Source organism: Meriones unguiculatus, chromosome 2 (genome assembly GCF_030254825.1).
Source record: "Meriones unguiculatus strain TT.TT164.6M chromosome 2, Bangor_MerUng_6.1, whole genome shotgun sequence".
Lineage (NCBI taxonomy): Eukaryota > Metazoa > Chordata > Mammalia > Rodentia > Muridae > Meriones > Meriones unguiculatus.
In genome coordinates, this window is record NC_083350.1 from 119,204,752 (window position 1) to 119,227,394 (window position 22,643).

Below are 22,643 nucleotides of genomic sequence, written 5' to 3' on the forward strand. Positions count from 1 at the left end.
GGACCTTACACCAAATCTTACAAGAAGAATTCATAGTCTTCTTTGATTTTTCTTTCTGTGGAGAGAACAGTTTTTCTTTTTCTTTTTTTAAAATATTTATTATTTGTTTTATGTATATGAACACTGTTTCCATGCACAACAGAAAAGGGAATCAGATTCCATTACAGATGGTTGAAAGCCACCATGTGGTTGCTGGGAATTGAACTCAGGACTTCTGGAAAAACAGTCAGTGCTCTTAACCGCTGAGCCATCTCTCCAGCCTGAGAAGAGTTTTTCTTATTGGCTTACATTCTTTAATGCTGTAAGACTAGCTGGAGTCAATAAGATGAGGAATGGGGGCCACAGAAGATTGTAGGAGCCCAGACAATTGGTAGTTTTGTGATGTTGCTAGGTGCAATGGAGAGAGTCGGATGCAGCTACCAGAGTGGCTCTTTGAGGAATCCGATGGTATTTCCTTTGAGCCCACTACTCAATCACACTCTTAGTTCCACCAATAAAAGCAAAACAGAAACATTCACTATGTGTCTGTCAATTCCCGTTCACTCCCTTAAATTGTTGTAGGCCCCTCCCCCAGAAGTTCACCTGGTTATAAATAAAGAAACTAATGGGTCATTTGTAAATAGTCCCGCTAAGGATAAAACATGGGAACCAATGAAACAGAAGCAGCCAGTATATTCCTACCCAGGCCATCTGCAAGCGGTTAAGGTGCTATAATAATTCTATTTTCTTTTGTACATCAATTACTAAGCCACCGTATTTAGTGCTATACATTTGACAGAGCACACAGAGAATTTATACTAATTGCTCCCAAGACTCCATCTTTTTAAAATAAGACTATGGCTCGATTCATTTCTTATCTAAGGGGTAGTAAATAAACGACTTTACATGACATTTATTTCCCAGGTCCAAACTGATTCCTTCAAAAAGAAAAGATTTCTTTTTTCATATATACCTATTTAAAAGCAAAATTTCAAATGAAGACAACCACAATTTTAATCCCCCAGCAAGTGCTGGGGGGGGGAGGGTAGCAATTGTATAAACAACACATTTACCAGCCAAAAGTATTAACACCCTATGAGAAGTCTAAATCTACAGCTTGACATTACATTACAGACCACCCATGAACATACAATGTATCACATTTTTTTAAAGTTCCACACTACCTCGTTCAAGTGCAAACTTTAACCCTTTCAGTTCCCATTGAGATGAGCAGTGTCCTAGATTCTGTGACTTTCTGAATATGAACTTTACAGCTTTTAATTTCAGAAGTGAACATAAAATACAACACCGGGATTAGCCACCGTGCATTTATTTATAGGCTGTCTTGTTCACGAAGGACTGAACATAGTATGTAAAGGTATGGAGTTGGGTGCTGCAGCATAAGCCAGAAATAGATGGGGTTGGGGGGAGACAAAGAGAAAGCAATGAAGTAAAGTCAGAGGCAAGAATGGTGCTAGATACACCCGGAGTTTGTCGGCAAGCTTACCATGGAGGGCACTACCCCTGAGAGAAGAGCCTGATCTCAGACTCAAGGGCATCACTCAGCGTGGAGCCCAATGGAATTGACTTCATGCTCATGTCGCTACTGAGGCCTTTTATCTTGCAGTTACTATCTCCTGGATTTTCATTAACTCTGTGACATTCAGACTTTTAGAATAAAATTCAGGAAACAAAAAAAAAAAAAAAAAAAAAAAACTTGTGATTTATGTCTATTTCAGGTCCTCCAGATTGCTTTAGAAACATGCCCTAACTCTGCTAGGCAGTGGTGGCACACGCCTTTAATTCCAGCACTTGGGAGGTAGATGGAGATGGATCTCTGTGAGTTCAAGACCAGCCTGGTCAACAGAGTGAGTTCCAGGAGAGCCAAAGCTACACAGAGAAACCTTGTTTTGCAAAAAAAAAAAAAAAAAAGAAAGAAAGAAATCTACTCCAAATCTAAATACAATCTAATTGCTGTACACAGGCATAGAAGGATCCTCAGATCTTTCTCATCATTTTCTCCCCAAAAATTCATGGATGCTTCACATAAACTAATCTGTCTTAATTTCAGGACAACAACAACAACAACAAAAATTCTCTGCACTGTAACCTACAGTTTCCTCTGATGGGTAGTAACTGTGACAGCCATTGCTAATGCATCCATCCATTCCTTTTATATACCTTAAATATTATGGATTGAATAGTCTCCACATTCTAGAATTGAATTCTGCTCTGCGGTGGTCTGGATGAGAGTGGCCCTCACAGTATCATACATTTGAATGCTTGGTCTCCAGGGAGTAGCACGGTTTGAAGGTGTGGCCTTGTCGGAAGAAGTGTGTCGTCATGCGGGGTGGGCTTTGAAGCTGCAGCTGCTCAAGCCAGGCCCAGTGTGACTCTCCGCTGCTGCCTGTGGATATGGATATTGAGCTTCTCCTACTCTCCAGGGCCATGTCTGACAGCATGCCACCATGCTCCCCGCCGTGACAACAATAGTCTAAACCTCTAACACTGAAAGCCAGCCCCAACTAAGTGATTTCTTTTCTTCCTTTTTCTTCAAGAGTTGCCTCAGTCGTGGTGTCTCTTCATAGCAATAAAACACTGACTAAAACATACCTATTAAGGAAGACGTTAACATGTTCTTTACACAGAATAGGGCAACATGAGACCAGATCCCAGCTCCCTTATCTCTTACTTCTGACCTCTGTGAGCTTCTTGGTGTCTCCTAGAGCCTGGCATCACCAAAGCATGGCAAATACTAAAGTCATCAGCTCAAGACATTAGGAATCTTCTTCTTCCACAAGAGAAGAGCTGGGGTAGAAACTTGAGCTCCACAAAGCACTACTGAACTCCCATCAGCAGCTCACTGCTTTCACTGTGGTGTTTTGCATGGAAGAAAAAGCCCTGTTTTGTTTAAACCAATGGAGTCTAAATCTCTGTTGCTGCATCTAACACATTCTAAACTAAAACAAGTTTACAAGCCTGTTTGAAGCATTAGATATGGATAATCAGAAAAATGAAACAATGCAGAAAGAGGAAACGTCTTAGTCCCTGTTCTGATGCTATGAAGAGACGCTGTGACCAGGGCAACTCTAATACAGAAAACCATGTCTTTGTGGCTGGCTTACGGTTTGAGAGGATTAGTCCATTATGATCATGGAGGGGTGTCCCTGCATGGTGGCGTGCAGGCAGAGATGGTGCCGGAGCAGTTGAGAGTTCTATATCTGGATCCACAGGTAGCAGCAAGCTACTGGGTCTGACTGGGGACCAGGAACCCTCAAAGCCCACCCCCAGTGATACACTTCCTCCCACAAGGCCACACTTACTCCAACAAGGCCATATCCCCTATTCCCTCTGAAGCAGTGTTGCTCCCTAATGACCAAGCATTCAAATATATGAGCATGTGGGGCCATTGCTATTCAAGTCACCCCCCTCAGCGACATGGCGGTGGAGTGAACACTTCAGGAGGAGAGAGCAAGGAGCAAAACAAACACTCTGGTAGAGAAGCCATTGTAGCTGGCCCCAGAACTGGAGTTTGGGAGAGGAGTGAGATAGAGTGAAATACTGTGCAAAGCAAAAGCTTTAGGCAGCTTAAGTTCTCCAGGCACACATACGCCATCCCATCGATTCATCACAGCAAGCCTACCAAACAGCCAGAACCTTCTGGAAGAGTGGAACCTGAGGCTCAAAGGACTGAGGTACTGCCTCAGCCTTTACCTTCAGGAAGTTCATAGTGGGAATTGCAATCTGCCAGTTTTCAAAAATTCTTTTCTTGCTGTTGTAGTGGGTAGCCTAGAGCAAAATTTGAGAGAAGTGGTTGAGAAGAGGAGAAAAAACAAAAAAACCCTTAGGAATCTATGAAATTCAGGCACCCAGATAGTTAGAAGTAAAACAACAAAAAACAATAAACAAACGAGATTTGTAATCTGTATGCAAACAGTGCTATGAGGTGAAATGTCGCCACACCTGTAGCCAGCCAGGAGACCTTGGGAAATATGTTTCACCACTCCGGGCCTCTGCTTTCTCCTCTGTAAGACAAGCCACCAAGAGAACGCCACTACACATCTAGAGTCTTCAGCGGCAGGGACAACCTAACCCAGACACTCTAAGCTTCAAATCTGATAACTATATTTGTCTTCATGATTCTCATAACGGCCCCTCTCTCTTCCTAGAGCAATGGCCAGCTATGAGCAAAAATTTTGTACTTTGTTGTTTTTCTTTAAGAAGATGGATAAAAAGGGAAAACAAAACCCAAACCTAGTGACACATGCTTTAGTCCTAGCACACAAGGAGGCAGAGGCAGGCAAATCTCTGAGAGTTTGAGGCCAGCCTGATCTACATAATGAGTTCCAGGACAGCCAGAGCTGCAGGGACAGAGAAACCCTGTCTCAAAAATCCAAAATGCGAAGTGGGGTAGGCATAAAAGTTGCCTACAGCAGAAGAAGAATCAAACCAGAATAGCCTGCAGCATCGATGATCTTGGACCATCACCAGGGTGAGCGAGACATCCCTCCGTGGCCAATAAATCCTCACAGAACTCTTCCATAGCTTCCATAGTGCCAGGGCATCTGTGCTGTGTGGCTACAAGCTAAGTTCTCCACGTAGGAGACTAAACCAAGAAGGTGGCAAGGAAAGGCTCCCACTTCCTAAGAAAGATGAAACCCGTTCACCATCCTTGACCTTGATGTTTAAAACATGCTGTGTGGACTGTGCCTTAAACAGCATCTGGACAGGCCACGATTGCTCTCTGTATTTAACTACACCAGAAACATGTTTCCTAACACTGGGCTGGATTTCCAAAAAGCGTGTGAGACATTTTGTTGTTGGTGGTGTTGATATCTAAACTGGTGACAATTATATCAAATCTTTGCTGGACTCCTAGGAATTAGGACTTTAAAACACTGATGTGTGGGTTAGAGGCAATTGAATAACTAGCCAAAACATGTCCAATAAGACAAGACCTGGGAACTTAAGCAAGTAAAGGTGGGCATGTGATTTCCCCCGTGCCAGGCTGAAATCATCTTATCAGAGAACCTTAGGGTAAATCTCTCCGGGAGTGAAATCTGATACAGTGAGGAATCTTGCCCAGTTGATCACTGAGAGAGAATAAGAGCAGGGTGTGTGCTAGGCAGGGTGGTGCTAGGGCCCTCTGGGCACAAACTAAGGCCTGTGAGGCTCAGACTCTGCAGTGCCAGGAGAATTAAGAATCAAAGGCAGCAGTGTGCCGCAGCCTTTGATCTGTTGCAGCCCTGGTCTCCTGGCTCTCTCCCTCTTGCTTCGATCTCTGAGTCTGAGACACGAAACCCAACCCAGTACGAACATAGCCACTTGTCAAGCTAGACGTGCTTTGTATTTCAGATGCATAATTTCAGGGCTGAGGAAAATTTGGGAGGGGAGGCAGATCAGCCACAGCTTTTCTCAGATGCCACTAAAGAGCAGGACTGCCCTCCTCCGGCTGCAGGGTAGACAGAGATGGGAGGGGAGGGTCCTTGGAAAGGGAAGGAGAAGGGCAAGGCAGAAAGGAAGTGGCAGGGAGCTGCAATGGAGAGGGGCAGCTGCCCTCTGGGAGCCTTTCTTAGAACATCTGTGATGCTAAGCCTGGTCTGCTTCCAGCTCGATTTCTGCGTGTTGCTTGTTTTTAAAGATTTGTGGGGTTTTTTTTCCTAATGTACACAAGTATTTATCTGCATGTATGTTTTGTATCATCGTACGTCCACTGAGTCTAGATGAAGGTGCTGAGCACACAGAACTGCACTTACAGATAGTCGTGAGCCACCATATGAGAACTGAGAACTGAACCTAGGTCCTCTGCAAGAGTAGCAGGTACAGCTAACTGCTGAGCCAATATGGTAAGTCTCACACTGGAGGCCAGGTTGGTCTCAAACTCATGGCAATCCTCCTGCCTCAACCAAGGTAGATTTTCCCTTAAAACATTCCATGCGTGACATGATCCTAAAGGTAGAGGAGTAGATGGTTCTCTGTTCTTCCTCCGAGTCTTGCATCTTCAAGTGGTGCTCTGATAATACTGAGGGAATCAAGATCCCCCCAATTCCCAGCTTAAGCAAATGGCAGGTCTACTTCTCCCAGGCTATTTTCCTATATAACACATAACTATTGTTGTCTGCTTAGTGTTTTACAGCTTACAAAGCAGGTGTGTTTCATAGATAAGGATCTAGAACCAATTAGCCTGAGATACAATTTTACCCTTCACTAGCTGTGTGATATGAGACAAATCCATCCATTCATTCAACAAATACTCATGAATAATGTAGTAATTTAGCAATAGACAAAAGAAAGTGCCTGTCTACATCACACATCTTTTGTTCTGGTAGAAGAGCTAGGCAATAAACAAGCAAACATATGTATACTAAACCATAGAAAACCATAAGGAGAAAAGCTATGAGACAGAAATGTGGCATACAGAGTTCTTGAGGGGTAGGGCTGCAGTTTCAAAAGTGGTGGTGACCAGGAAAAACAAAACAAAACAAAACACTAAGCTGAACTTAGGGCTCACGCATGCTTTACTGCTGAGCTATATTCCCAACCCCTTCACCCCCGCGCTGTTTTTGTTTGGTTTTGTTTTGTTTGCTTTGCTTTTGAGAGCTGATGGGAGCACAGGATAGCTTCAACTTGTTATGCAGCTGAGGATCATGTTGAAATTTTCATCCTTTACTTCGAGAGTGTGGTATTATAAGATTATGTATTGTTAGGGACCAGATTGAGGGTTTCATGTGTGGTAGGCAAGGACAAGATGAGGTAAATCCTCAGGCCCACTAAGTAGGTTTTAGAAAAAAATGACTCAAATGAAGAAATCACGTAGATCGTTATGGGAAGAAGATTTGTGAAGAAAGCCACCCAAATCAGGAGAAAGGGCGTACCTGTGATGGCCAGAGTAATGGACAAAAACAAGTACAAGAGAGAGTGAAATTAACCAAGACCAGGGGACAATGGAATCATGAGAACCTTGTAGAACATGGGGCCAAGACAGGAAGCTTTTGAGCAGAGGTGCTAGAAGCTCTAACTCTAGTTTCACAAGGGTAGACTTAGGGTACCAGCCAAGAGACTGCCTGTCAAGAGGTACAACAGCTTCCATTCACTGGCATCCTGGTGTTTGCTTCCTCATCTGTAAAATGGGTATAGTGATGATCATTTTTTTCTTTTTTAGTAAGCAGCATACTTAGCATCAATAGTCATGAAGCCCGTGGGACTGTGCTTGCCTTGTGGGGGAAAATAACTGTCTAGTTTAACCTCTCGACTAGCCCATTTTATGGATATTGAATCAAAACCTTAAGATTTTTTTTTCATTTTCTTTTATATTTATACAGGTTTTTCCTACATGTATTTCTGTGCACCACCTGTATGCAGTGCCTGCAGAGGCCCAAAGAGAGAGCTGGATCCCCTGGAACTGGGGTTACAGACAGTTGTGAGGTACTCTGTGGGTGCTGGGAATCGAACACAAGTCCTCTGCAAGAGCAGCCAGTGCTCTTAAACTGATGAGCCATCTCTCTAGCTCAAAATGAGCTTCAAAGACCTAACTGATTCACCTCAAGTCACAGTATTCCAAATATGTTATAGGTAGGATGTTTTCCAGTGTGGCTTTTGCCTCTATTCTCAGGGAAATAGCTCGTTTATGTGTTCATATTTGTTCTGTTAGTCACTCACCCAGCAAATTGGGATAGCAGGGTTTGATACCAGGGATAGACAAACAGGTTGGGAGGACAGGATGGGTGGTTCTACATTAAGGCAAGCCCGCTCTGAGAACTCACAGCACGTTAGGAAAAGGAACGTAGAAGGAAAGGTGAAAGGTCAAAAGTGTGGGTGTGTAATGACAAATAAAAGATTTAAAAAAAAACATCAAAGGAGACAAAATCCTAGAGGCCAATTCTGCCTTGCTAAGTCCTTCACAGAGCTGAGCCTCCCTCCCTATAAAATGTTGTCATTTTCTTGGAAGACTCTGCTTCTGACCTGCACCAAGTCTCTCCATAGCATCGATAAAATGCAGACAGCCAAAAATGTTGATTAAACCATAACCGGGCAGAAGAAACAGACTTGGAGGTATACACTTAAAATGAAGGCCAGCTGAAAAGCATGATTATTGTAATTGGGAGCCGATTAAGAAAGAAGAGCCATTTATCCCTGAGGTAAGTTAAGTTCTTCCTTTTTTCTTCTCTTTTTACCATGTGCTGGTCTCATGCCTTTTCTTTCAAAATTTCCTCCATAATGATAAGTGGTTCTATGATTATTTCTGCTTTGTTATAAAAAAAACGAATAAATACACAGTGGGATCCATGGAGAGGACTAAGTCCCTAAACTGCCACATGTCTAAAAATATCTATAAACCCTAGGGCTGAAAGCAGACAATCAGACAGGGACCAAGAACCGGCCAGCCGGCCTAACCATCGTAAGCATGGGATTCAGTGAAAGGTACCTTCTCAGAAAATAAGGTAGAGATAGAGGTCACACCTCTGCCCCCCCCCACACACACACAGAGAGAGAGAGGTCTAGACCACAAGTTCTCAAGCTGTGGGTCTTGACCCCTGTGGGGGTTGCATAGTAGATATTTACATCGCAAAACAGTAGCAAAATGACAGTTGTGAAGTAACAACGAAATAACTTTGTGGTTGGGAGTCATCACAACATGAGGAACTATATTAAATGGTCACAGAATTACACTAAGGTTGAGAGCCACTGCTCTAGACTAACAGAATATTCTACTACGAAGGTGCCCCCGTGAGGCCGTGAGGTCTCCCTGGGATTATGCCTGCCAGCACCCACGATAGAGTGTCCTCACCCACCAGCCATGCCCACTCCTTTTCACCCAAAGGCTTAATGTGTACTAACACTCATTAACAAAGATAATCTTGGCTTAATTAGCATCTAAATTTATATGCCCTCCTTTGTAGCGATAAGTCCTCAGAAATCAATAAAAGATGTCTTCTAATTTATGCAAATCACTATAATTAGATTTGTCATTAACTTTATGTTCATTAAGTTTCTGTTTTAAAAATGAAGAGAGCTTATGTAAGGCCAGAACACACACAAATCTAAGCCAGACAAAGAAATCCCCAGGAGGAGAGGGGCATGGGGAGCGACACTCAGGGACACGATCTTCTATTGGTTTGACAGCCTATGAAGCTAACAAGGCTGGTTTCAAATTATTCTCTTTTTCAGAGGGGCTGACTCTGAAGGATGGAGTCAGACACAAGGGGGCCATCCAAATGTCAGAGGATGAACCAGGTGGCCACACCAGCATCAGTGTGGCCAAGTTCATTTCCACTGGAATGAAAATTAGGGTAAGAGCATGTCCAAAGAGCCCTGACACCCAAAGGGTAGAAATAGCGGTAATTGACGTTTAATCATTTTGCCTTCATCCTTAATGGATGACTAAATATCTTCCAGATCGTTACTAATAAAGCAGTACTGTGGGTTTGTGTTAAATGATTTGCTTTGCTAAATGTAATTACGGGGTTTGGTCTGAGAGCCCCTCACATCCGGCCCGGTTTTAATTTTGATAACACAGCAAGGACTCCCTCCGGACCCTGCCTCCGAGCAGTCACATCTGCTTACCTAATTGACAATGGAGCAGGGAATTGTTGTCATTTGTTTTCTTTGGACTCCATCACAAATCTATAAAGCATTCACAGCCACATGGTACCAGGGACAGCAGTTACAAAAATCCACAACAGGAATACTGCTGAGAACTTGGAATTTCAAATCATATTGCTTTTTTTTGCCATGGCACTTCCAGGACATTAATATCTGCAAATGTGAAACATTCCCTCCTGATATTATCCTAAACAAGTCTAGGAAACTACATCCATGCTACAGGGAGCCTTGGTTCAGACTAAATAACTACAGCCAGGAACAAGGAGAAAACACGTTCTGCTGCTGCTGTTGCTGCTGCTGCTGCTGCTGCTGCTGCTATGTTATTGAAGCTGAAAATTTGAATCAACCCAATGTGCTGTTTTCAGAAAATAACTTGTCTAAGAATCGTGAAGGAAAATTTTTTTTCTCAATGAGCTTGCACTAAAATACATTTGTGTAATGTTCATAATTATCCCTAAACTTAAACATTGTTTCTCTTCCCTTAGAAGTCATGCTTTATGTTATAAAAGATTAGAATAAAATGATTCAAATAGATCTAGAATAATATGGAAAAAATGGCTGGGAAACTTTATTTCACTGAACTGCAATGAAAAAAAAAAGGAAAAAAAACTAAGAAAGTTATTGCATCCAGGTCTTGTCAAATTATCCCCCATGGCCAGGTCCCTAAGCATGTAGCTCCTAGGAGCAACATTCACACCATTCGCTCTAAGAGTGACATCCCTCTAGCTATGGAATGCACAGCCTGAGCCACCCTATAGGATGACTCTAATTTCCTCGACCCTACAACTGCTACAGTGCAGGCTTCACAAAACGGTTCCCATTGTCTGCCTTTGGAGACCCATTAGGAAATCAAATCATAATACAATGGGAATGCTATGAGTACTGTTGGTGGGATAACTTTTCCTCTGCATTGAGCAACCACTCTATAGGTAAACACAGTCAACCTGTGCAATTAAAAAAAAAACAAAACTACCATCTTAGGATAATTCATTCATAAAATAGAGTACGGATTTCCATCTAGAACTGTTTCATCCCCAATCTTCCCTAGGTGCTTTTACTCTGTTTTCATTATAAACGAGGCCCTAACAGACAGCCCTGGGGGCTTCCCAAAGTGTGAAGAACGATTTGCCGTAAAAACGATGCTACAATGCACTGTGAGAGACACTTTTAAAGTACCGTCTAATGGGGGCAGAAAGCAGAGAAATTCCTCCTTTCCACCTTGCCCTTGTTTTTTTTTCTGCTGTTGTGCTGTATACTCTAGGCCAGCTGGCCCACAGCCTTCTAGGTGATTCTCCTGTCTCCACCTTCCACCTTACTTTACGGTAGGAATCCCAGAATTACAGATGCGTGCCACCACATCTCGATTCTGGGGGGAACATCCGGTCCCCCAGATTGTATGGTTAGCCTTTTACCCGAGCCATCTTCTCAGCCCGTCTTTCTGTCTTGAATTTCTTTGTGTGTGTCAGTGGTGTGCATGTGGGTGTGTGAGGGTGTGTGTGTGATATGTGGGAGTGTACAGTTATAAGTGTATGTCTGTGGGGAAGATTGTGGGTATAAATTTGTGTGTGCACAGGTGTGTGAAACTTATTAGTGGTGTGAGGGTGTGGGTATTAGCTTGAGGAAGAGAATATGTGTTCATGTGTGCGTTTATACATGTGTGTAGGCACACCTGTTAAGATATCTAGTGATAGGCAATGTCTTGAAAAATTACGAGTAACAATATCCTGACATGCTTCACAGCCAGGCCTGGACATTCAGTATGTGCCACCAGGGGCTGCCAGTCCCAAGGGGCCCAAAGCAGAGACAAAGGCAAGTATAGCTGGGGTGCAGATGCCCTAGGCCCTGGAATCACAGGCATCTCAGTGGCTTTTTCCTATGGCAGAGATGGAACTTTACATACACAAGCTTGCATACAGTGTAGTTGGTAAACTAACTACCGTGAGTTACTAACAGCCCAGCTAACAGCATGAGGGCTACTTAGAATTGCTAGAACATCTGTTTTGCACATCTCTAGGACTCACCAAGGCCTGCTGGAAGCATGGCTTGGTCCTCATAAAGAAATGGACACCTTGTCTGGGCATGGTGGTTCAGGCCTATAACCCTACCTTTTTAAAGCCAAGCAGGATTGCTGCGAGTTCAAAGTCAGCCTGAGCTGTCTACTGAGTTCTAGGCTAGCCTGGGCTACAGAGTACAACCCATCTCCACAATACCAATGGCAAAGAAGGAGAAAAAAAAAAGGAAAAGAACAAGAAAAGGATGAAGGAGCACAGCCCTGTGGCTGTTCTGCACAGATTTTCCATACAGTGGGAAAGCTCGACTTTGGAAAACCAGTGCCTCTTGGAATGGGAAACGAAAATGGAAATGTCTGCTTCAAAAGGTGAGGCAATGAAGCACGAGCCTTTAGAACATACCCCAAATATCCACAGGATACCCCACTTCGTCCTTCCTCAGTAAGATCCAAGTTCAGAAGCTTTTTCATGTTTTCCAGTGTTCTCCATTTCCCTAATTTTGTCTTTATAAAATCAGATGGACTCAAACAAGTCTACAGCTGTTCTCAACTCAGTTTCTACCGCAAACTACCCTGTGAGTTAGGAAGCACAAAAATCACTTGAAAAAAGAAAAGACATCATTATGCTTCCACGATATTTATTCTGAGAATAATGTCCGTGGTGCCTGTAAACGCCTCTATGAATGTGAGCAATTTGATTAATGCAGAAATTTTTGAAGGAATGGGTCTGGAAGTCCTGATTATTAATTACACAGATCCCAAAGTGAGCTCATTCAAATGATGTATTAGCCACTGAAGCTTGTTCAAAATGAGTTCCTGCAGAACTTGAGTAAAATTACATGGGGGAATTATGATTTTTCACAAAGTAGATCAATTATCATTGGTTTGTGCACATGCCCAAGTAAATTAGGCCAAGAAAGCAGCAGAGAAAATAATGTAACTCATCATTCATCCAACATGTAATTTTGATTTTCATGTTTTCAATCTAGCAGAGAAAATCAACAAGAAATTTTTAGAAAATTACAATGGTTCTCAGGCCAGGTTGTGTAATTCATCTTATTGTGAATAGGTGCTTTGTTATGTATCCTTCTGGGCATGCTCTTCACGATGGGTAAAAACTTCCAGGGTGAAAAATAACATTTTGCTCATATACTTTGTTTTGTTTTGTTTTTTCTACTATTCTAGCTAAGGAGATCAAGTCTTAGTTCATTGTTTACAAACTGTAGAGAACTGGGGTCTTTCAAGTGTGTTTTGTTTTCTTTCATTTGTAATCCTGACTGGGTTTGGACTTTAGGCTCAATACATGCATGTTGTGTTGTTGTTGTTGTTGTTTTGTTTGGTTGTTCGGTTGGTTTTGGCTTTTTGACACAGGCTTTTCTCTGTGTAGTCCTGTGTCTCCTGGAACTCACTCTGTAGACTAGGCTGGCTCAAAACCTGTTGTATCACCTTGAGATATATGTAAGTCACACAGATACGACACTGGGGCTGTGTGTGATTCCTGACGTCTATGTACACATTTACACTTACATGTTTTAAATGCTTTCTCCGGCTACTAATTTTACTGCTTTATGGATTGTTAAATGAAAACTGTTAGTTGAACTTAATTACTTTCTGCCTCTTGTACACTAAAGTAAGACTTTACCAGTGTAGTTCCTACTTAGCAATAGATTTTGGAGAGTTCTAGACCATTTAAAAACAAAATTTGGTTGTCACAAATTTGATGTTCGTAAGCCCTATATTTAATGTGTGACAATTTGATGGGACTGAATATTTGCTTCTTTCCATGAAACCGGCACTGCAATCAAGATACTAACACACCACTCGTAGCATGTTTGAAAGACCGTCTACATTTTATAGGGTGTGTTAGAGATATGTTGATTATTGTTTCCTTTTAACGAAAAAGATGAAAATAAACATACAGTTTGACAACATGGTAATGAAGCTCATGGCCTACCCTAGACTACAGACGCACTGTAGAATTTCACCCTGAAAGCATCTGCTAGTGACACAGGCACAGCCGCACCACAGAGTGTCACAGACAATGCTTCCTGGAGGCCAAACACAGACAGGACTGAAAATGAAAAAACCCTGTAGATTGTGCTTGTGTATAAATCCATCTGGCTGAAGCGCATGTCATGAATAGGGAAGAGTGAAATCACTCCAGGCACACATACTAACAAGCACACCAAGGCCAAGGCTGCCATTCTGTTAGTTCCTTAACCAGATTATGACGTCCCAAGAGCAGAACATTCCCGCTCACCTTCAACGGCTTCATTGACCATGTGACCATCTGCTTAAGCTCCTGGGCAGCCAGTTTCCAACCAGGGGTAAGATGAAGAACCGGCTCCCCCACCCTGACGAATGTGTTGTTATCTCATCGGACAAGGTCGTGAAAGTAAGGCTGTTTTGAAAAATGCAATATTAAACTAAAATGGATCGTGAACAAAGGATGGCTGAGCCCTCTTATATTGAAATCCATGTGATCCAGAGCCTGTTTTAATGGCCTATAAGCTATAAATGGATTTTACATTTTCAAAGTGTGTTAAGTAAGTGTTAGTACTGATAGATACTTAAATTTTTACATTTGCTTGGTTTTGTATTTATGCTTTGTTTTGAGACAAAGCCTCACAAGACAGCCCTGGCTGGGCCTGGAGCTGTCTATGAAGACCAACCTGGCCTAAACTCACAGAGATACTCCTACTTCTGCCTCCTCAGTGTTGAGATTAGAGGCATGTCCACAAACACCCAGCAAAATTTTAAGCTTTAATAGCTTACCGGAGTACGGTTATGTGCCGTTTTCTGCACATACCTGAAGCATGATTTCTGTGTGTCGTGTGGGAGATGAACTCAGGGCCTTGGAAACACTCTCCCCCTGAACTGCTTCGCAGCCCTCAAAGGAGTGAGGACTTTTCTCCTAAAGCTGTCATTCTAATTAAGATGCCAACATGTTTTCTTGCTTCCCAAAGTGTGCCCAAGCCTCTCTGAGTTGCGTGCCTCCTTCACCCTTGCTTCCAGACAACCACTGTCCTGCTTTCTGTCATTTGATTGCCTTTTACTGAATTTTATATGAGCGAAATCATAATCCATATGCTTTTCTGTGTGGCTTCCTTTGTTGAGCCTGAATGTTTAATTCATCTGCTTCTGCCGTGTATTATTGTGGCTGCCACTTTACTGCAGGATAATATTCCAATTTATGAGTGCACAAACTGTGCTTAGCCAAGCACTTTCTGGTAGGCCCTTTGCTGAGACACATACAGAGAAGCAAAGTTTCTTAATACTATGGTATCTGCATGCTTGCTTTTACAAGGAATGCCTAAGTGTTTGTATCATTTTATACTCCCCACAGCAATCCTCATTTCACATTCCTAACACTCCTCGCTGTCATCTTTTCTGCATTTCTACCTGTGTAATGATATCTAATCGTGCTGCTAATTTGCATTCCTCAGGACCAGTGGCTGAAGGACTTTCCGCTTCAGGAAACCCAGTCAAGCTCCTTTGGTCTTTTTTATCTGACCTCCAGCCTCCCCTGTAAAAACTGTGCTCGGTACAAAGGATTGCTCTAAGCCTGTCATAATGAAAGACTCTAGTGAGCATTGGTCTAGCTCCCAGCAGCAAAGAGCACACATCCCTAGGATGACCTTCCCTTAAAGTCTCCACCTGGGAAAGCTCAGTGTTGTTGGGAGAATTTACTGTCCTTTCATAGTGCTAACAGATAGGACCCCAAGGCATCCCCCCGCCGCCAGCTACTTTAGAAAACTTGGAATTATCATTTCTCCCTCCAATGTCATATATACACATCTACCACCCAAAACTGGTTTCTCAAAGACTTGGAAGCCCTTTTTTTTCCCCCACCCCTCAGGATCTCACTCATAGCCTCGTTAGACCAGAACTTTCTATGTAAACCTGGTTGGTCTCAACTCATAGATAACCCCCTGCCTCTGCCTCCCTGCTATTGAATTGTAATGACTTTTATTCTCATCCTCCGTGGGAAGATCCAGGCTTGGTTTTACTGGGCCCCTTTCTCAGGTTTGCACGGTGGTTTCCTATCAAGGAGGTACGTGTTTCTTATGGGTGAGCGCAGTCTACCTCCTCACACCTCCCCACAGCTGGTAAACTTGCACCTTGACTCTACTAAAATAAAGCCCCCGAGACTCCCCGTCCCACTCCCTCGCTCTTTCAAATGTCCAGTCATCTCTGCACTCCCTGACTCTTTATGGTTACTGACCATTGACGTCTTTCATTGAAAAGTATGTTCATTTCTTGCCCATTTCTCACTGTTTTCCACTTACAGAGTTGTAAGATCCTTCTAATGTTCTGAATACAAATTCTTTTCCATAAATCTATATGTAACCATATAGGAATATATGTGATACAGGCATACATGAAGTAATTTGAGCTAGTCTTGTTTGTTTATTGTGCTAAACAGATAGGACCCCCAGTCAGCGCATGCACACACGTACACACAGCTACTTTAGAACGCTTGAATTTTTTTTTATTACTTTGGAAACCTTCCATTTTCTCTGTGTCTGCTGCTGAGAAAAGGTTTTTCTTTATGGCTTATAGTAAAGGGGAGAAAGGAAGAGAGGAAGGAATAGAGAGAGAGAAGACCAGTGTTGCTGGGAGAATTTATTGCCTGTTCTGTTCCTAGTGCTTAGCAGATAGGACCCTAAACTATGCCAGAGCTACTTTAGGAAGCTTGCAGCGATCCTCCCTCCCTCTGTCTTCAGATATCCACATCTACCACCTAAAATTCCCTTCTCCAAGACTTGGAAGACTTCCTGAGAGAGATCATGAAGAATCTGACTCATGCGCCGATAGAGGTTTGCTGAGTCTAGTATGTGATGGAGCAGGCTGGGTGGCTGGAGGTCCCAGAGAATTATTTAAGGCTGCGAGACTTCTGATGACAGAACTCCTCCTCATCAACCTTTTCCCCTACGAGTTCTTCAACTAATTAGATGAAACCCGGCCATACCACAGAGATGTTTATCTTATCCAGAAGGCCCCTGCATGGGTACAGCTGCCAAAACAATTGACTGTGTGTCTGTATAGCAAGTCCAGCCGGCTGGACACTTTAACATCACAGGTTTGTGCTTCCTGTGCCCTTTCTAACTGTTTCTACACTGATGCCATATTGTTTTTTTCTGAAGCGCGTATACTTTTGACTGTTTACACTTATCAAACCTGTGACACATTTTAGAGTCATTTTAAAGTGATATGTTTTTCCATCTAAGGGCAGACATTGGACTGAATTCCAATCATTTCAGCACCACTTGTTAAAAAGACTACACGATTCCCCGCTGGATTTCTTTAATGCCCTTCCTAAGATGGAATTAGCTGTAATGTGTATTATCTCTTCCTGGGTATCTACAGTACCCTGCTGATCTATATTTGTAATTTTTATGACCTCTATGTGATTTTGATAGCTTTATAATAATTAAAATGAGATAGCATAAATCATCTATTGTGGTTCTTACCCCAGATTATGTTAATTCTTATGATCTTCTAGATTTCCATGGAATTTTGAAAATCACCTCTTCCAATTCCAAAAAGGAGAGAAACATTGCTAAAATTTTGAGGGGCATCCTTCTCCTTCCTATTTTCTTTACCTGTGTCCAAAATGTTAGGGAACGCTTATTCTCTGCATGTGTCAAAACTTTTAATAAAATCTTCACTCAATCAGAAAAGTCCTGACGAAAGGTGAAAATCACCACAGATTTCAACTTCCGCCAGTAAACAGGGCGCCCAAAGCATTATAATAGTCTGTTTTCTTGATAACTAGAAGTTCCGATAGCAAGGTGTAGTGGTTGTGGCACTATTAGAAGGTGTGGCCTTTGTTGGAGTAGGTGTGGCCTTGTTGGAGGACGTGCTTGAGGTCTCATATGCTCAAGCCAGGCCCAGTGTGTCTTATTCTCTTCCTGTTGCCTGACAATCCAGGTGTAGAACTCTCAGCTACTTCTCCAGTGCCATGTCTGCCTGCATGCCACATGTTTCCTGCCGTGAGGATAATGGACTAAACTCTATAAGCCAGCCCCAGTGAAATGTTTTTGTTTATAAGAGTTGCCAGGGTCACGATGTCTCTTCACAGAAATAAAAACCCTAAGACACAAAGCTTTAGAATTCTTGTTTTGGTGTGAGGGTGGGGATAGAGGGTAGGAACAATGGCCAAGATGACTCAGAAGCAGATTAGAAGGAATCTTTAAAGAGCCGGTGCCTTCACAGATGCAGGTCACTAAGAAGCCAAGGTAAACAAACGTTTACTTCAGTCAGTCTAACTCTGTGGTACTTGTCTCCCCAGAATCAGCACACACTGAAGTAAATTCGCCTTTAGTCTCCCACCATCAAAACTAGCTCCCATTTGGCCGAACAGAGGCAAAGGGGAACACTGAGACAAATAAGCAGATAGAGACCTTGGGGCCAGGCCAGCTGGTGGGACTGCTTTAGAGGTGGCAGAGAGTGAAGATGGGGTTTCTGTCAGACCACAGAACCACAAATGTCTCAAGCTTGTGAAGTGCTGACTTTCGTTCCTTCAAACAACCTGAAAACAAGAAAACTGCATGGCTCCTAGGATGAAATCCAAAAGTCACATTTCAGAGGAGGTTCTACTTGCTCAGATCATAACCCTAGATACCACAGAAATGGAAAATCAATCAAATACACACCCTTTAAACACAGCGGTAAAAAGAGAAGCTGCCCAGATGTGGAAGGCTTTCCTTGCTGCTGTGGTTTAAGTGTAGAAGAGTGGTCTTGAGAGAAAAGCAAGTCAGCGTTAATGATCAAGTAGTGGAACCCTCTCTCAGTGCATGACATAAATTGAAAATCTAAAGATACAGTATCTCTGCTTTTCTGGTTAGAAGGTTTCAGGAGCTTTTCCGTGCTGCCCAGGGACGGGTCCATACGGCGTTGTTGTTGTTTTTGATTCCCAGCCTAACTTAAAGGGAAAACTTACACAATGTCTGGAGCCCTTGATGTCCTGCAGATGAAGGAAGAGGATGTCCTCAAATTCCTCGCTGCAGGAACCCACTTAGGTGGCACCAACCTTGACTTTCAGATGGAGCAATACATTTACAAAAGGAAGAGTGATGGTATGCATCTACATCATAAATCTGAGGACGACCTGGGAGAAGCTGTTGCTTGCTGCTCGGGCTATTGTTGCCATTGAGAACCCTGCTGATGTCAGCGTCATCTCCTCCAGGAACACTGGCCAGCGAGCTGTGTTAAAGTTTGCTGCTGCCACTGGAGCCATGCCAATTGCTGGCCGCTTCACACCTGGGACCTTCACTAACCAGATCCAAGCGGCCTTCAGGGAACCACGCTTCTGGTGGTGACTGATCCCAGGGCTGACCACCAGCCCCTCACGGAGGCCTCTTAGGTCAACCTGCCCACCATTGCTCTGTGCAACACAGATTCCCCTCTGCGCTATGTGGACATTGCCATCCAGTGCAACAAAAAGGACGCTCATTCGTTGGGTTTGATGTGGTGGATGCTGGCCCGGGAAGTGCTCCGCATGCGTGGCACTATCTCCCGTGAGCAACCGTGGGAAGTTATGCCTGACCTTTACTTCTACAGAGACCGGGAGGAGATTGAGAAGGAGGAGCAGGCTGCTGCTGAGAAGGCCGTGACCAAGGAGGAATTCCAGGGCGAATGGACTGCGCCAGCTCCTGAGTTCACTGCCGCTCAGCCTGAGATGGCAGACTGGTCTGAGGGTGTGCAGGTGCCCTCTGTGCCCATCCAGCAGTTCCCTACTGAAGACTGGAGTGCCCAGCCAGCCACTGAGGACTGGTCAGCAGCTCCCACGGCGCAGGCCACCGAGTGGGTTGGGGCCACCACAGAGTGGTCCTGAGCTCTGCAGACACCTGAGCAAAGGGGAAAAAGGTGGAAGGAAAATAAAGTTCCTGAAAGCTGAAAAAAAAAAAAAAAAAGGAAGGTTTCAGGAAAGTTGCCTAGTTTCTCAGAGTCACCCAGCGGAATGAAGGGCATATGTCTAACCTGCGAGCTTTGTCTCACACAGCATAGTACTCCTCTCAAATACTCACCCATTCTGTCAGGCATTAAAACTAACCGAACACTTAGTACATTCCAGGCACCGTGCCAAGAGCTTGAGCTACGGAAGAGATGTGACTTCACGTTTGTCTTCAGGAAGCTCCCCGTCCACAAGGAAAAAGACATAAATATAAACTGTGCACCGCTGGCTGAGAGTCCTCGTGTGAAGCACCATGCGGTTACCTGAAACCACCAGTATTCTATGGCGCCCGTGCATCTCCTGGGCCAGACGAGGAGCTCGAGCAGACCTGAGGAACTAGCGCCTGGCGGCTTGTTCTGAGCACAGACAGTGCTCTTGCTTGCATTGTTGTAACCTGCTTGGTGAACATTTTGCTGTTGTTGTTCTTAAGATTTATTTGTTTATTATGTATACGGCATTCTGCCTACATGTACACCAGCACATTAGAAGAAGGCACCAGATCTCATTATAGATGGTTGGGAGCCACCATGCGGTTGCTGGAACTTGAACTCAGGACCTCTGCAAGAGCAGCCAGTGCTCTTAACCTCTGAGCCATCTCTTCTGCCCGTGAATATTGTTTGTACTTGAATTAGTTGTCAAGTAATTTCACCTAAAAATTTAAATTCGGAGAGAAGTGAGATGATCCTGTGGGCAAAGGTGTCGGCTGATGAGGTTACTACCTGAGTTTGGTCCCGGGAACCCACACAGTAGAAGGGAAGAACTCATTCCTGTAAGTAACCCTTGACATCCACATGCACGTTCTGACATACGTACACACGTGTACACACACACACTAGATGGAACAAAAATTTTAATTTAACATTTTAATTCCTTAAAAAGCAAGAATCTGCACGGCAGTGACAGATGGAACTGGATTGCAGCAGTCCCTCTGAACAAGGTAAAAGGTGTCTAATTTACCAACAACTCAGCAACTCGCTTCTCTCATTTCACTCACTTCTGTCAGTCAAACTCCTCCCTCCTCCAGCTCTGATCAATTAGTTATGATCATTTTAAGCCCTAGGGATCCACGTGTCTCCACTCAGTCCAATACACGAGTTTTCCTGCTGGAGATGGATTCTGTTGTCAGATGGACAACAGAATTTAGGATAGGTCTAAAACATTACTCGTTTTGTAGGTTGTTAATTTTCAGATTTTTCACCATAGCTAATATGATTCAGATATAAGTATATAAGTGGAGATCTGTCAGTTAGGTCCAGTCAGGAACAGAAGGTGCACCAGTCATTTCCAACAACAATAATTCAGTATAGGGGATTGGTTACACAGGTATCGGACAACCCCACACACACACACACAAAAATGAGGACACACCAAAGTAATATTTAAATAATAACATAAAAGGCCAGAATGCAGAGAGCTGGGGGACGGAGAAAAGTTCGGTGTTTTTTGTTTTTTTTTTTTTCTTTTTCCAACCCTACAGTAGCTTGGAGGAGGAGATCTGCAAAGCTAAGATTTGAGATTTGACATTTAAGGAACAGCACTACCCAAATGTTCCTTAACCAGCTATAGCAGCTGGTTCCTGTGAGGGAGACTGGCAACTCTCTGTTGTGCCTACATTTGGAACCAAGAACGAAGTCATGTGAGAATTCTGAGTGCTTGTAAGAAAACAAGACGAGAGTCTCGTGAACGCAGTCTCTTCAAAACACGGACATGCGCAGTAGACACTGTGTAAACAGTGTCCTTTCCTCAGGGCTGGTCTGTCCTAGTTCCAGAAGCCTGCAGCACCATTTACAGAACTAAGAAATAAATAACAATTTATTTTTTAAATAATAGTTACAAAACAATCTGTGGGTGAGAGAATGCATGGTTCAAAAGCACGTGATGAAAACGTTAAGTTTCAGCGAGATAGGTCAGTTGGTGAAGTGTCTTATAATGCAAGACCTGAGTTCAAGTCCCAGCATTAGGAGGAGGAAGGAAAAGAAAGAAGAAGGAAGAAGGAGGGGAAGCAGCAGCCACCACCAGATATGGTGCCAACAGCACAGGAGGAGTGGGAGGAAAAGGAGGTAGAGGAGGAAGAGGAGAAGAAGGAGAAGAAGAAGAAGCAACAGTAGCAGCAACCACCAGACATAGTGCCAACAGCACTGAAGGAGGAGGAGGAAGACAAGGTAGAGAAGATGGAGGAGGAGGAGGAAGAGGAGGAGGAGGAGGAGGAGGAGGAGGAGGAGGATTAGGAGGAGGAGGAGGAGGAGGGGAAGCAACAGTAGTAGTAGCAGCAGCAGCAGGTACCACCAGACATGGTGCCAGCAGCACTGGAGGCAGACGGGATCCCTATAGTTTGATGGCCAGCCAATTTTGCCTTATAAGCAGTTTCCAAGTCAGTAAGAGACTGTACCTCAAATATCAAGGTGGTTGACACCTAAGAAACAACACTCTAGATTAGACACGTACACACAAATATGAGAGCAAGAAAGAGAGACGGGGCAACAGGGAAGAGATGGAGAAAGAGGGAAATGTTCAGTGTTCGGATATGCCTCCTCCCTAGAGCAACCTGATGTCAGATCACCCCAAGGTCACTGGGATTGACAGTTTGATGCATGTCCTCCAACACCAGTGGTTACAACTGAAACTAACGTGGCTGCTTTGAAAGGCAATTTGGTAAGAGCCATAAAAGTCTGAATTGCGTCTTTTTCTCTCCTTTTTGTGCTTTACCCGCTTCCTGCTCTCTCTCCCTCTCCAGCCCCAGCATGCACTCTCCTTCCCCTTCCCCATTCCTCGCTTCTCCCAATAAATCTGCATTTATATAATAAAAAAATCTGAATTGCATAAATTCTTTGACACAGTGATTACAGAATCAGAATTTGTCAAACTGATGAACTGGGCACACAGGCTATTGCTAGTTAATAATACTATTAGAAATGGCCTGAATGGCTGGTTAAATGCTAGTGCATCCTGAGCACAGAATGTTGCTAAGACAGCACCAAAAGAGACCAATGGAGGCTGCTGGGAAATAAAAAGACCAAGGCCTGGAGCAATGGCTTCAACATGTTCTTTCTGAAATTTTATATCATATTGTTTTTTTCCACTAACCACTTGGGG

The 22,643-nt window shown here is 43.5% G+C and overlaps 1 long non-coding RNA gene and 1 pseudogene across 2 annotated transcripts in view; one reads left to right on the forward strand and one right to left on the reverse strand.

Annotated features, from left to right (window-relative positions):
- The window catches only part of LOC132652439 (uncharacterized), a 70,923-nt gene that overhangs the window by 40,208 nt on the left and 8,072 nt on the right, over positions 1 to 22,643 (reverse strand). The window lies entirely within an intron of this gene.
- On the forward strand, positions 18,501 to 19,525 carry LOC110562285 (small ribosomal subunit protein uS2-like; annotated as a pseudogene).